Raw genomic sequence first — 14,558 nt, forward strand, 5'->3', positions numbered from 1 at the left:
GTCTCAGTGCAACAGTCACAACAGAGAATATCAATGCTTTGTCCATTTTTTTTTCCACAGCACTTCGCTGAAAGGTAGGTGAACCATAGCCGAGCCAAAATAAAACAGGACTTAATCCTGTAAAAAATGTGACCGTGTTCATTTTTGACAGGACATTTTATTAGGGGCTGTGACTGGAGAAAAAACATGAAAAAGGAGTCCTGACTTAGCACCCAGTTTTCGAACATTGTTAGAGGTATCATTAAAGACTGTTACACATATACAGCCTTCTAAAGCCATAAGGGTAATCTAATACTCAGAATTTCCAGTATTTATTTTACAATCATAAATCTTCTCACTTACAATACCGTCTACATCTCTATATGGCAGATTATCCAAAGAGCTACATTTACCTAAGGAGAATACCACTAACTAGGAAAACACATCACTTTGGATGTAGTTTGAGTAAAACTACTATGCCTCCCAGTACTATAAAACAGGATAGAGGGGAGACACTTTTTCTTCACAATTCACAGAGGCTGAGTTAAGAATACATACTCGCTAATGTTTTGGCTGAAGACCAATTCAAGCCACAGCTTAATCTGAATTTCCACTGAAACCAGTATGATTTGTGGCATTAAAGGATGTTGAACTACACTGCAACATGTTCCAGAACACCTAGCAGAGTTTTCCCCACGTTGCACTACTACACAGCTGTTCTGGAGCACCCCTGTGACCATACAAGAACCCGGGGGCTTTTGCCCTTAACACAAGGAATGTGCAGGTGCACTCTTTCCAACAGTGACACTTGGGCAGAGAGATTCCTACCAGCACCTGAAAGGCAAAATGACTAAAGCGTTATGTTCCTTTTTGTTGTAAGACAAATTGAACCTCTTCACGGCTGCTCCATGATGTATAATAGGTTCAACAGTTCCGAGTGGATTTTTTTTAGATTGGGTCCTGATCCTGTGACGTGTTAAACACAGACAAAACACTCCCTGCACTGATGTGTCCCTCCCCTGCAGCTGGCAGAGCTGCACAGGCAGGGATTTCTGCATGCAGCCATGTCACTAGTGGATTGTGGATGTAAGATTATAGTAACACATACATGACTATCCCTTTTTCATAGGATATATGGCCAGGACAGATTCACAAGTCGCTGGTTTAACTAGCTAGCATATTTGAGAGTTATAAATGGGCACTTATTTCACTACTTGGTGAGACTTTTCTAAGAACATGAAAGTTGAAAAGTGAAATTCAATAGCATTGTGGCTGGCAAGGTGCAAGATTGCTGTTGAGAACTTCCTAAAGAGCTCAAAAAAGTATTTCCAATGCAGTTTTGCATACTGCAGAGGAGAAAATAATTTTATGGACAAGTAGCACAACACGGACAGAAAAGATGCTAGCGCATGCAGAGTACAGAAAATGTGTACATTTTCCAAAAGTTCTTCTGTTGCCCTAAGCGCTAGAAAAATTACACGTACAATGAAAACTCCAAAGTCCTTTCACAGTTCTCTCAACTCAGCAAAGCTTTTGTAATGGCCCAGACCAAATAATACTGCAGTAACTTAAATGGTCCCAAATGATTTCATTGCTCTGCATCACAAAGAGTTCGGCCAAAAAAACTCCTTCAAAATTGGTTTTTTTAGAAGATCTTGGCAAAATCCAGCAACTTAATACTTTAGGAAAAGAGAGCTGCACATGTTGGAAGTTACTCAGTGCCGAGCTCGTAGTACCTTTCTCACACACTCCCAGGCGAACGAACACGTGCTGGCAGACGCAGAGAACAGCAGGAGCCCTTTGCCTGGGGCAACCAGGCTGCGCAAAGCCACGTGCTATTATTTTACTCGGAGCAGCTGCGTTGGTGAAGATGTTCTGGGGCAGGAGTATGCCACAGTATCACTAAGGAAGAGGGAAAGCAAAGGTCATAGTGGGGGAAAGGCACAGAAATACGTAAGGAAAAATAAAAGACGGAGACAGAAAGAGCAAACAGCAAGGCAAAGGGGCAGGGTAAGCGTGCAGTACATCAGGGTGCTGTACTGGGGCAAACTTGGCATGTCAGGTAGGTGGAATTTGAGATGTATTAGCCAAGTGGATTCCCAAAATCCTCGTCTTCCCAATCCTCCACAAAGAAACAGGAAATCTAACCACTACATCAGAGAAACCCTAAAATAAAAACCATCGGCTCCTGGTTTTGGATACACTTACACAGCAAATAAAGGTATGATTAAAGCCTAAACTAGACTTCCATTATAATCTACCTAGTAAAGATCACCACAAACAGACTTCAGTGCCGACTAAAACAGCGGATACATAGTCATGGTCTCAAAATCACTTAAAATTCAGGTCAGCAGGACCCTATCTAGTCCAGCCTCCTGCTCAAGGGTTTCCATCACTTCACAGTGAAAATTCTGCTGCCACATTTTCACTACTGTCAAACATACATGCAACTTCAATCAAAGCTCACAAGGGTTCACTGACTGCAGGCACAACCATGGTGCCCCACTGCAGCATCACTTTTAAGACCCTGCAAGAATGTGAGTGAAATACGACATTTTGTCAAGAGGACTCTGGACCCAAAACCACTGATCAGCCAGTGGTCCAAGAGATTATTTGGAGTTTGCAAACACGTCAACAGCAAATGCACCCCTTGCCCAGACACAGCAACTAACAGCAGTTTATGGACCCTGGAAAGACGGGAGGAATCTCATGCTATTTCAACGCATGTTTTCACTAACATACAGCCACTTCATTTGAACTAAAAAGGTCATTAGCAAAACACCTCTCACTTGGTTTACCAGAAGGGAGAGTTTATGTACCTCCTGAAAAATCCCAGGCTGCACGTCTCTGGATCAATGACTAGCATTACTACAGTCTCTGCTGTGGAAAAGCTAAAGCCAAGCCAAAGGCTCAGGGCCCATCTCCAACATATTTGCAGAGGCCCTGTAAGGAAAATCCTTCCATGGGGCCCCTGAATGACACTGCGGTGAAGCTACTGCGCCAGCTCCCCATCAGTCGTCCTCCCGCACCCCCGTGCCCGCAGAAAAGAACAAAGCCCCAACTATTTTGCGGTCTCACTGCTGCAGAGGTAGATCACCTCTGGAGGGAAGGAGAACCAGACACGCAAGAAAGTTCACCAAAAAGTGGGGAAATGTAACAATCAACAATGCTTTGCTAAATGCAACACTCTACGACTGAATTTCCACTCCTGCATACTCTGTGGCTTAAGCTGGACGACTCCTTCACGCTTAGGGGCAATGTCTATTCCCAGTCAGGTGTCCAAGCAAGACACACAGAGTCGGGTGTGTTTGCTCCACCCCTAACATAATAAACCCTCCCAAACCCAAGGGCAGGTTCATCCGAGAGACACACGCATGTACACACACACACAGATTAAACCTCCCCATTCTGGCATTTCCAGAGCCAGACAAAGCTGGCCTTTTGGGTCTGATCCAAACCTCAGCCCATGAGCTGGTGATGCCTACTGTAATGTATCTCTAGGAATCAGAAATATCTTTGGCTCTGTCCCCTCACATCTAGGCTCTGACACTTTTTGATATCTCTTTCTGGAAGCCATATTAAGCACATTAAAATCTTCTGCTAAGCAATAAGCTTTGCATTGACATACGAGGCATCCCCAGTCTTGATACTGCAAACACTCTTGCTTTCATAGCCCCATTGTAAAGCAACTGTGCCATCGGCGGAGCTGCTGAAGTACATGCTGCCTAAACCCTGGAATGTACGTGTGGGGAAGAGGCAGAAATACATATGAAAAACAGCCAGGAGCCTCAGCAGAAGAGGTGGTCTCTTCATAAACAAAACCCACAGAACAGCAACAAAAACAATCAAGCAAACCAAGCGTCACACTGAGAAATAGTGAGTCACGCTCCCATACAAAGGCACATTGCTTTGCTTTGCATGACAACATTGTAAGTGTATCTTTTTCCTTTTTGCCAGCCAGAGGCATAAAACGACTTCCAGACAGACCTACGGTCTTCAAAATGTAAACATCTACAAGAAAAATATACACCTCTGAAATATCAACACTTCAACAAGTTCCGGTTACACTTACAAGTAAATCCAAGGCTTTAAACAGAGTAATAACTTGTGTAACTGTATATCGACCCACTAACCTAGTCTGCTGTTTAACATGGACATTCACAGATCTTAAGAGTTTTAATCTTTTTAAGTAGTTCAGACACTGGATACAATGAAAATTATTTCCTTGTTCAGGTTCTTTATTTATTCTCATTTATATCTTAACCCAAGCTCCTATAAATATCCAACTCCATCTAACATATACCTATCACACTATGAGTCCTCCCCCAGAAACACTGATTATCACACACAGCATCCTCAAATGCTCCCTATAAATTTCATATAAAGGATAGCAAAATCATCCTGCAGAAGAATAATTTCAGAATAATGTGGCATACAACTTCTCTGGCAACAGTCAGGCTTAGTGCTCCTTGCTTAAATGCCAATTTGTAAAACAGGAACAATTACATTTCTTCATTTCACACAGCTTGCACAAACCAATTGATCAAACTTCATCAGGTCCTTTAAAAGTTAAAAGCACTAGAGCTTCTGTATTTTGCTTACAAAATACAACTTGGGTATTTTCTGTTGTGATTGCTTGGCATTACTTAAGGATTTCAAACACCATAGACCCCAAGTACCCTATGGTATAAAATGATTCTCCGTACCTCACTGCCACACTGTTTGCAGTCTCTTTGTCGCTGTAGATCAGCCGACTGCAGCACTTAAAGTCAAGGAGCCAAATCCATGCAGAAAAAATGAGTAACTTTAACAGAGAAGGACTTCCTTCATTACTGGGTAGGGGTAATAAAGCCTAGTCTCTGAGTTACCGAAACCTTTACTTCAAATTCTTGATTCAGAACCACGTTTGAGGGTTTCCGAATGAAGGCAATTAATGCATGTTCACATATGTTTTTCAGGACTTTTCTCAAAGGGCTTTTCTTAACAAGGGTACAGTAACCCAGCATGTTTCTTTAAACTGCTTTCACTTCATTTAGTATTCACAGAAGTCCATCGCAGAATAACCACTTTCAGTTGCTCAGCTTTAGAACAAAGCTGGTACGACTGTTTAGCCAACATAACAATGTCACTGACTAATATCAGAAGACACGTACAGATCTTGCAGAATTTCGGCTCTTTGTGTTTACCACGCGCTCACTTACCTCTGTAACTATGACCTGTTTTTCACTTGCAGTAAAATAAACATACAAAACCAGGGACAACCTGATAGAAGCCCAAAAATGTGATTTCAGAAGACAGAGAAGGTAAAAAATATCACTTTTAAAAGGTATTTTTAGTGCTCCTTCACACAAGTGTTCAGTAGTACATAGTATTTCAGAGCTGTAACTGATGTCGGAGCAGTGGATAATGGATTTGATGCGATAAAAGGAAAACACTGCCCGAGCAGTGGTGAGAAATTGCCAGCCCATTGACATAATGGGCTTTAGTGTCACAGATGGAATGGAAAAGCTCGATTTTAGAAATGCCAAGAAGAACTGGCAAACTGGATTTTAAGAGAGATGAAGCACAGAGGAACTGCGTCAGGCACCAGCAAGATGGCATAGCGCACAGGGCAGGAAGAAATAACAAGCTGATAAGGAGGAGTTCCTATGAATTAAGTTGCCCTTTAGAGTCAAGTACTCTTAATCTGGCCAAAAGGTTAAGAGACAGTGACTGTGTGGGGTCTGAATTTCCGCCACCTCCCACACCAATGAAAAGATGACTTACCAGAATTAATCAGAGTCTTTAATAAATATTTGCAAAAAGTCAACTAAATCAAAACCACAATCAAAATCCATACACATACAGCACTTTACTGGTGCCTGTTCACCTAGTTTACTGCAAGGACAATGCAAGGACATTAAGCCTGGAGACTTACTTCATCCTCCATCTATTTTATCCCCTTCCATCAAGCTGTGTGTATCCACCCTATGCTGACATTTAAATAATGCATCCACAGGGGAACAGCATGAGTTGCAACCAGGGACAACAGCTGTCAGTCACTGCTGACCTAGAATAGCAGTGAACCAGAGTCTTCACAAAAAGGCTCTGATTTGCTTTTGAGTGCAGCCTCCTTTGAGTATAAAGAGTTTTTCTTTGTAAAAACCCCAACCCCCTAACACCAGGACAAAAAAAAAAAAAGGCAGAGTGCATTTTTAGACTTTTCCTTCAAACATCTGGGTAACAGATACATTTACATTTCACATTTACAGCCCCCTACGACCACTTCAAGGAGGCAGACTGAATCCACCATGGCACCCGGTCTGTACTGGGGAGCCAAGACCTTGGGTCTGCAGGACCACAGCAAGAAGGATCAGGCTGTAGCCACTTCCCCAGCTCTCTGAATAAAAACCCACTGCTTATTCTGAATACCTTCATACTGTACTAAGGCAGCACACAAGTATTTTCCTGACAACAAAAGAGAGAATCACCATCTGCAGCCTGGAAGAACCTACTTGGCTCTCTGCTGCTTCAGCCTGACCATTACTCGTACTCACTGTGCTGGTTCCAATCTATTTGTTGAGTTAAATCTCCACACCGCTCCAGGCTTCAGTGCAAGAGCACGCTCCCGAAGTACACCACAGCTACAAGCACCAGCGGTCGCGCTGCCTCGATCTACGCCACATCAAATCAGAAGGCAGGCCAGATGTCTCTCAATCCTAACAGTATTTTCTCTTAATATCAAATAGACAACACTGGTCCATGTTATTAGAACTTGATCACTGACATTCAGCCTCACTTTGAGACACCTTGCTCTGATCTTCAACATTGATAGTAACACCTTGCAGTCACTTGTACTAGCTCAAGCCCAGACAGTTAAATGCTCTAGAAGACAATGCTTCTTAAAGCAGAAAAGCAAGCAAAGGTTGGGGCTGAAACCAAAACTGGCAGCATGGGACAATTCTGTGGACCTCTTCAGTTTTTCAGAATTCCTGCATTTCTAAGGGCACAAGCATTGTAGGTCTTTTTCCTCAGTTTTCCTCAATGAACTACATTACTGTAAGTAAAACATCCATAGTGATGCTGTAAACATCTGTAAAACCACAAAATGAATCTTTCATATTTACATATTCAGAAGCATGGCCAGACGCACGTTTAGTTTATTCATTCCAATTGCTCCATTACAGCCAGAGGAACCCAATGAACTGAATCCATACACTATTTCCCAGAAACCGCTTAGTCTAACAAGCCTGTGCAGCAGGACACCGCAGGTGATTTCCAAAGAGAGATGACAGCCTCCCCCGGTATTTCCTCTAGATGACCCTCACTGGCTGCTTCCTCTCAGTAAAAAATGCTTTTATTATTGTATCCATCTTTGCTGCCATAGGTATGAACAGGACTGAGGAAAGTATTGCACAAAACTACTCTACAAGGGTGATTATCTACATTCAGAAATCTCAGTCTCGCTACTGGTCTTCCCAGAGTTGTGGGACTATATTAACACTCGTTGTAATATGGTCCTAAAATTACTACTCTAACCTGAAATGTAACATAGGTGATGAATGCATGGACTGTTCATCCTCTTCAGGTCATCCTCTTCTATCAAGGAAGATGCTGTGATGCCCATACACTTGAGTGTGTTAAGGGCATCCTTTATCAGCAAAAATCACCACAGTCTTGCACCATCACAGAATGGCAACAGAACATCTAATAAAACAAAACAGCACAATAAAAGTTTGGAGATGGACACTAGGTAATGCGAGCACGAGGCTGGGTCAGCCTGAAAGTAGAAAGAGCCAAAAAACAGACTGCAAGTACTTTCTAGCTGTATCACAGCTGATAATCTATCCTTGCTTTTACAAAACACATCACCATGCAGTATTTCATAGCTGTGAGTATCAGGCTTTTGTGATTTGTGCATTCCAGCTGGAATCCTAATAATTGCTATTTTATGAGATCTGCTAAAGTCTCAACACAAAGCAGCAAGCTAACAAGCTCCACAATACAAGAACATAATTTCACCACATTGCCACTGCAAATGGCTATGGAGTCTAATTCCTACGTCACCCTTCAAGAGTACCATTAATGTGTTTCTCCTTTGAATCACTCCAGCAATGTGATTTAAAGCTCTAAAAGTCAAACATGACTGATAAGTTCATACAAGATCACTCAACCAGAAGTGTACCATGACAGCTTGTGCACAACATCCTCCACCCAACTTTGTAGACATCATCTCATTTATACTCTCGGACGAGCATATCAGGCTCCAGTCAAAATCTGACCCTACCCTGAACAAACAAATACGTAAGATAATAATCCTGAAATGCCATAAGACTCCAAACAGTCGCCCGTTAAATATTTTTATTGAGAAGTCAGGAGGCAGCAGAGAGGGCAGACAGGAACTCACGTTTACCCATATATTGTCAGAAAAGACATTACCGAAAATGGCAAATGCAGAGACACCTGCTTTATTCTGAAGTGTACGGTCTTGAACAGATACTGATAAAAGGATATTAATTCTCTCTGAGAATTAAAATGCGACCGCATTACTGACATTTAGACTTCACAAGTCATGCCATAAACATTTTAAATATCGCTTGCTATAGATATTCAAGCCACAGATTTCATGCAAGTATTTTTTTTTTCAGTAAGGGTAACTCGATTCTCAGGATAACCTTTATTTCAAAACTGGATTACATTAACATTATATAGCCTGTTTAGTTTTGACTAGATCATTGGACTAAACATGCTGCCACCAACTATCAAAAAGCTACATTGTTTCCAGAGTTATTAACCAGTTAAGTACAACTGATCACCTCTCAAGTGTTTTTAAATAATAGATGAAAGGTGATCCCAGAGCAATGCCACCAACAGTGCTAAAAACCATAATAATCAAAATACAAACTTCAGTCTTCTTTTAGTCAGATCAGAAGTTATGGATGGATTCGTGGATTTATTTCAAACTGCCTGTACAAATGAGGAAATATCAGAAAAATCATTTTCTGGAGGGAAAAAAAAAGGAAGAAAAGGGTAAAAAAAAACCAACAGTGAAGCTCAGAAAAACTTTCATAGAATCTCTTGTTACACATTTCATTTCAGCATGTTAACAACTTTAAATATATAGCAACCACTGGATGATTGTTTTTTAAAACTGCTTGCCACATATGTAATCCAAAGGGGTTGGGAAAAGCTTACAGAAACAGAACGTCACTGAAAAGATCACGATTTAAAATTCAGACTGAGATATTGATTAATTAAAGGGCATTTAAACAGAATTCTGCCAAAAAAAAAATCCTGCTGTAGAACAATCTTCTGTCTTTTAGAAAAGATGATAGATGTATTCTGCGGAAACTGAACATGAGAAGAGAGCACTTTTCTGGGTTCTGCCGTCCAACATCTTTTGAACTCTGTGACTGTTAATTCTACTGCCAAAACCAGCGCTGCATCTCTTCTTGCCCAATTCAACTGTCTATGCACTTGGCACTTCTCTCGCTTTTATTACAGAATACAGAACTTGAACCTGCTTTTATCACAGACATTCAATCTGAACACTTTTTAAACATCTTTAGTAACAGACACCAAATACTTTAAAAAAGAAAAAGGAGGAGAAAAACCAAACCAAAACAAAACACAACCCCCCAGATTTTAACCAACTGCAATTTGGTCTCTTAATCAAGCATGTCAAAAGAAATAATATCTTTTAAAAAGTTACTAATATAGTTCACCTTCTGTAAAATTATTTTAAATACATCTCCAACACACAATAAACTTTTTCTTAGAATAAGTTGCACAAAATTCAAGCATTTATTAGCCAAATAAAAACCATTACCAGACGCCTGATCTCATTTTCTTGATGAGCAATTCAGGAATATGCAGCTCTGTTTTATCAAGATGACAAATGTCACCGAGTCTTCATTCTGACTTCACTAAACATCATACATGTATCACTGCAGTTTTTACCAAAAGCCTTAATCTACCCGTATAAGGGGGCATAAAGACAGCTTTTGCAAGAACCTGCAGTTATGTGACTATCTCCATAATTTGTCCATATTCTGTCAAACTATTATACATTATCTGTGTTTGTCTTATTTATTCAGCTATGGCTGTGCAACTGCTAAGCAGGAGTTGGACTGTTTCTTTTGTAATCAAGAATATGTAACTACCTACAAGCACTCCCCATCTCTAAAGCCCATGAGAAGATTTAAGGGCTAAACCCTGCCCTCTAGTGTACCTGGGGATGGCAGTGCCTTGGGAACCTTCCACACTCTTCCAACAGCCCTTTCCAAACCGGGCAAAAAACAGCTGGGAGAGACAGGACAGTTCATTGCCTACCAGAGACATCTCGTTATTTGCCTTTTCTGAGTGTACCCACTGCTCAGTCACACACCTTCAGGGGGTAAGACTCACCAAAACCTGGGCAAGAGAACTAGCAGACACGACAACAGAGGAGAGAACGTCCTCTCCTGAATAGCACGTGTCCCTCAGTGTGCCCATCAAGCACAGGTACTCTGTCCCTCACCTAATTAATTTAATAAATTTACCCTGCAGCACCATGCAGGAAAACAGTACAATGGTATTTCTATGATGAAATAAGCAAAAGACACAAAGGAAACGCATCCTGAATTTTTTTTGGGGGGGTTCTCTGCTACATCATTCCCTAAAACCAGCTACATATGAGAGCCAGGAGGAATTTCTGTGTTGACTATGTCGCAAAGCACTAGTATTGGGCAAACCAGCTCAGGTCTGTGCAACAGATCAAAAGCACTGCAAAACGAGTCTGTTTTTAGACAGACTAGGGTAGAAGGAATACATTTGGACATTTAGAGTAGAAGGAATATATTTGGACATTTAAGGCCAGGTTCTCACAAAAAAGCCAACTCTCACCTAGTGCTAAGATTTAGAAGAGGATGTCCTGTCAATAGCTCCAGACACGTCTGTGGAACACTGAAATAGGGGAGGACATCTTCTGAGTCCCATATAACTTATGCACATAACTGGGTATTGAACCATCATAGTAAAACACTTGACATTTGCTCAAATTTTTGTTTCTGAGGATCACTGTTAGTTCTTTCTCCTATTCATAGGAACAGCACTCAAGATTTCTAATTTCTTGACTAAGCTGTTATGCTCTACAAGTCTGCATAACCTTCAATATGGTCTTTTCAAAACATTTACAGTGTAACCATTTAAATGTTAAGATTTTTACTTCTATCATACACAACATTAGCAACCAGGTATGAAAGGAACTTTCTTAAGAAGAAATTTTCCTGGACCAGTATTAGCCTATTTTACATTTTCTTGAGATATTTGTGGAAGACTAGCCGGCTACCGAGCAGGAAGAAGGTGCTTCAGACATCTGCAGGGCTGACAAGAGCTCATGCTGCTGAATCCTCTCCGAGTGACAGACTGGAGCCTTGTCACCTCATTAACAAGTGGACGAGAACAGCTCGGGATTCCTTGGACGCCTTGGTTTATGCTCACCATAAAATAAAGCTGCTTGAGAAATTACGGAAATATATAAATGCCAACCATTCCTCAGTGAGGGAAACTGTGAAGGGAACCAGCTGTGCTATTAGACATTTTCTAAAATGTATGGATAAGCGTTCCCTTTCCATTCCCCTCACTTTTCCCCTTCACCGACACTGTGGTCTCTTTGAGGCAAACACCTCTGGAGAGTTTCTAAAAGCCATTCCAGAAAGACCGTGTTCTTTGTACTTTTTCCAGGACATAAATCAAAAGTTGTTGATCAAGAACAACAACAAAAGACACATTTTTTGTTGTTTTGCTTTAAGCAACAAAACTCTAAGAAAGTGCCTTCTGTTCCTGGTTCTTGTTTGTCTGAAATGTACCTCTTCCAGGGAAAAAAAAAACAGCAGAAGTCCCCAGGGTGTGTCCAAAGGGGCACTTCACTGAAGTCACTGTACAACACACATCAGATGTGGCAATATCAACCACGTAAGACGCATTGTCCTATTTCTCAGCTGCGTGAATCATGCGATTCTGACCCTCCAGCACGCAGGACGTAAACTTCCATTCCCAATTTTACTGACGACATTATTATGAATAAATGATCGTGAATGGGGTGAGTGTAAAACAGTCAAAGCTCTTGGTGCCATGACATAAAACAGGCCGTATACTCCGAACAAGTTGTCCTTTGTATTAAAGGCAGAAGGGGGTGAGCAAAAAAGGGCATGGATAATGGAAATTTGTTTACAGTATTAGATTTTGGGTTGAAACATACGGAGTTAGTCGTTTGCCCTCTAAAATAAAAACTTCCTTTAAAAGTAAAAATGAGGATGTGCTAATCAAATGCTATTTTGTATAATTAATTCATAAGAATAGGAGCTACCACAAGAATCTCTCCTAACTGTCCTTTAATTAGGTTTCTAAGCCGAATTCTCTGCAGCCATTATATTTCTTTTCTCAAAACCATCTTACAAAAAACTTTTACTTAAATAAGTGAAACACCATGAGTTATTCTGAGGTGTATATTTTCTTTGGTGTTTTTTGGTTGGTTTTTGTTTGTTTGTTTGTTTTTTAAAAGTCTTTTCACGTTGTCCCAAGATTTATTGCCGTCTGCCATGCCAACGCGACCTGCCAGGCATACCACAAGATTTCACAGGGACGTCCACAGAGCAGCATTCACCAGGTCAGAGTTCAGCACCGCGCAGATTCGTATCAAATGACGTATTTACAACAAAGATGCTAGGGACGTGAACCATGTAATGCCGCAGCAACACGCCTTGCTGACGCTTCAAGCACTGATATCGCCACTTCTCAGAACAAGAGTTCTTTCAAGCCAAAATTAAAAAAAACAATAAACAAAACAACAAAAACATGGAACAAAGAGTTGTCTGAAAACAAGGAAGGGAGGAGGGAGGGAGGCAGTCCCTGAGTAGTCCCATGCGACTGCCTCCACAGAGTTGCACAGCAGCGGCCAAGGGAGCAGCTGGGGCCTGGTCGTACCCGTCTGCCTACGCGCACTTGTCGGTAGTGAGCCCCACCAGTCCTACAGCTGTATCACACTTACAAATCATTCTTTTTAAATGAAGGGATTTTCTGCAGATGGCTAGAGAGTGTGAAGCTCACGGGTACCTGAGGAGCTCCCTGGCAGCTGATTTTCTGCAGTACAGGGCACAGGCCACATCAGTCATTTAAAATTCAGGTTTTCCTTTACCTATTGCCTCCATTCACTTAATAGGAAAAAGGGTAAGAAAACAGAGGGGTTTCAGAGAGGAAAACAAGAGAAAATACTCCTTACGATTAGATAGTACTGAAGTGGCAGAGAAGGTAAGTTGTACAGAGACAAAACGGAGAGCCAGAAAGAAATGACAGCAAAAGTAAAGCTATAGAGCAAAACAGAGAAACTCGAAAGGGAAAGGCATGGCATGGAAAGATTAAGGCAGCACCACCGACAGGAAGATTTGAAAACATAATTCAGTACTACGAAAGCAGCATGTGAAGTCAGTTAAAATTCCTAGCATTGATAAGGCTCAACAGGAAGACAAAAGACACATTAGAAGGACACGAGAACATAACACTAGAATTGCTCTGGCAGAACGGCTAGTACTAGTCTTCCTGGTAGAATAATAATTTAAAAAAAAAAAAGTGTGTGTGGGGGAATGATGGCAGGGAAGCTCTATGATTAAAAAGGTGACAATGACAAACACCACCACCACTCAGGGCACCCAGCTCCAGCCAGGTGAGCACAGAACAACAGGCACCACTACTGGCACCCATCACCACAAAAAGCAGAGTACTGAATGAGGTAGCACCTGAGAGCCATGGCAATGTCTGGAGACCCAGCTTCAGCCCTGTACATCGCCAACTCAACATCATCTCCCTTTGCAGCAAATTTCCAGCACATTCTCATTACTATTTCTAGGGGCAAGAGAACAGGTTTGAAGAACTTACGAGACTTATTTCCTGTAAGAATTTCCATATTTGCCAAATATGTTACTGTACACTTTCCAGCACAGACTTGATCCTGTGCAGTAACTGACTGGTTTTTGTAAAAACCAAATCACTTATCTATATAGTAAATTAATGCTTTGTTTTAGGTGTCGACATCTGAAAAGTCCCCATGCAATAACTGACTGCATTGTATTGGCAATAACTATACTTTGTTACTATTCACCACATCATCATCTACGTTTCCCTTAAGCCAGTATCTAAGAAAGAGACTGAAGTGCAACCTGGCAATACTGTTATTTGGGAACAGTCTGTTACAGTATTTCTTTGGAATTTTAAGAAAAGTGTTTTTGCAAATGGTGAGTGTCCAAACTGGCAAGTAACATTAACAACTTTTTGTCTGTCTCCTCACTTCCTTCTCCTCTTCATCCCCTGACTTAAGTCCCCTCTCTGCATCTATCACTCAGAGGACAGGTGCAAAAGAGATGAAGAATCACAGTACGATATTTCACCTGCTCTTTATACCAGGCATCTGCAGACAGGCCACTGCCTAGTCGAGGTGCATACACTGTATAAGAACAAGCTTTCTCAAACCAGGAATCAAACTGAGGCTGTCTGACAGAGAGCTATACAGCAATTCCTTTTACCTGTTTTCAAGGAAATACCTCATGGGCATTTTGAAAACTTGC

The 14,558-nt window shown here is 41.3% G+C and overlaps 2 protein-coding genes across 6 annotated transcripts in view; both read right to left on the bottom strand.

Moving 5' to 3' along the window:
- FGF2 (fibroblast growth factor 2) overlaps positions 1-14,558 on the bottom strand; it is a 33,778-nt gene that overhangs the window by 17,080 nt on the left and 2,140 nt on the right.
- The window catches only part of BBS12 (Bardet-Biedl syndrome 12), a 58,391-nt gene that overhangs the window by 5,431 nt on the left and 38,402 nt on the right, over positions 1-14,558 (bottom strand). Inside the window, exon 6 of one of the 5 annotated variants that reach the window (XR_011738894.1) lies at positions 7,597-7,665. The exons of the other annotated variants lie outside the window; for them this stretch is intronic. The gene's annotated coding sequence lies outside the window, so the exon portion shown is untranslated. Of the gene's footprint in view, positions 1-7,596; positions 7,666-14,558 lie in introns of those variants that run through there. 5 annotated transcript variants of the gene reach the window in all.

Source organism: Patagioenas fasciata, chromosome 4 (genome assembly GCF_037038585.1).
Source record: "Patagioenas fasciata isolate bPatFas1 chromosome 4, bPatFas1.hap1, whole genome shotgun sequence".
In the NCBI taxonomy this organism is placed as follows: domain Eukaryota; kingdom Metazoa; phylum Chordata; class Aves; order Columbiformes; family Columbidae; genus Patagioenas; species Patagioenas fasciata.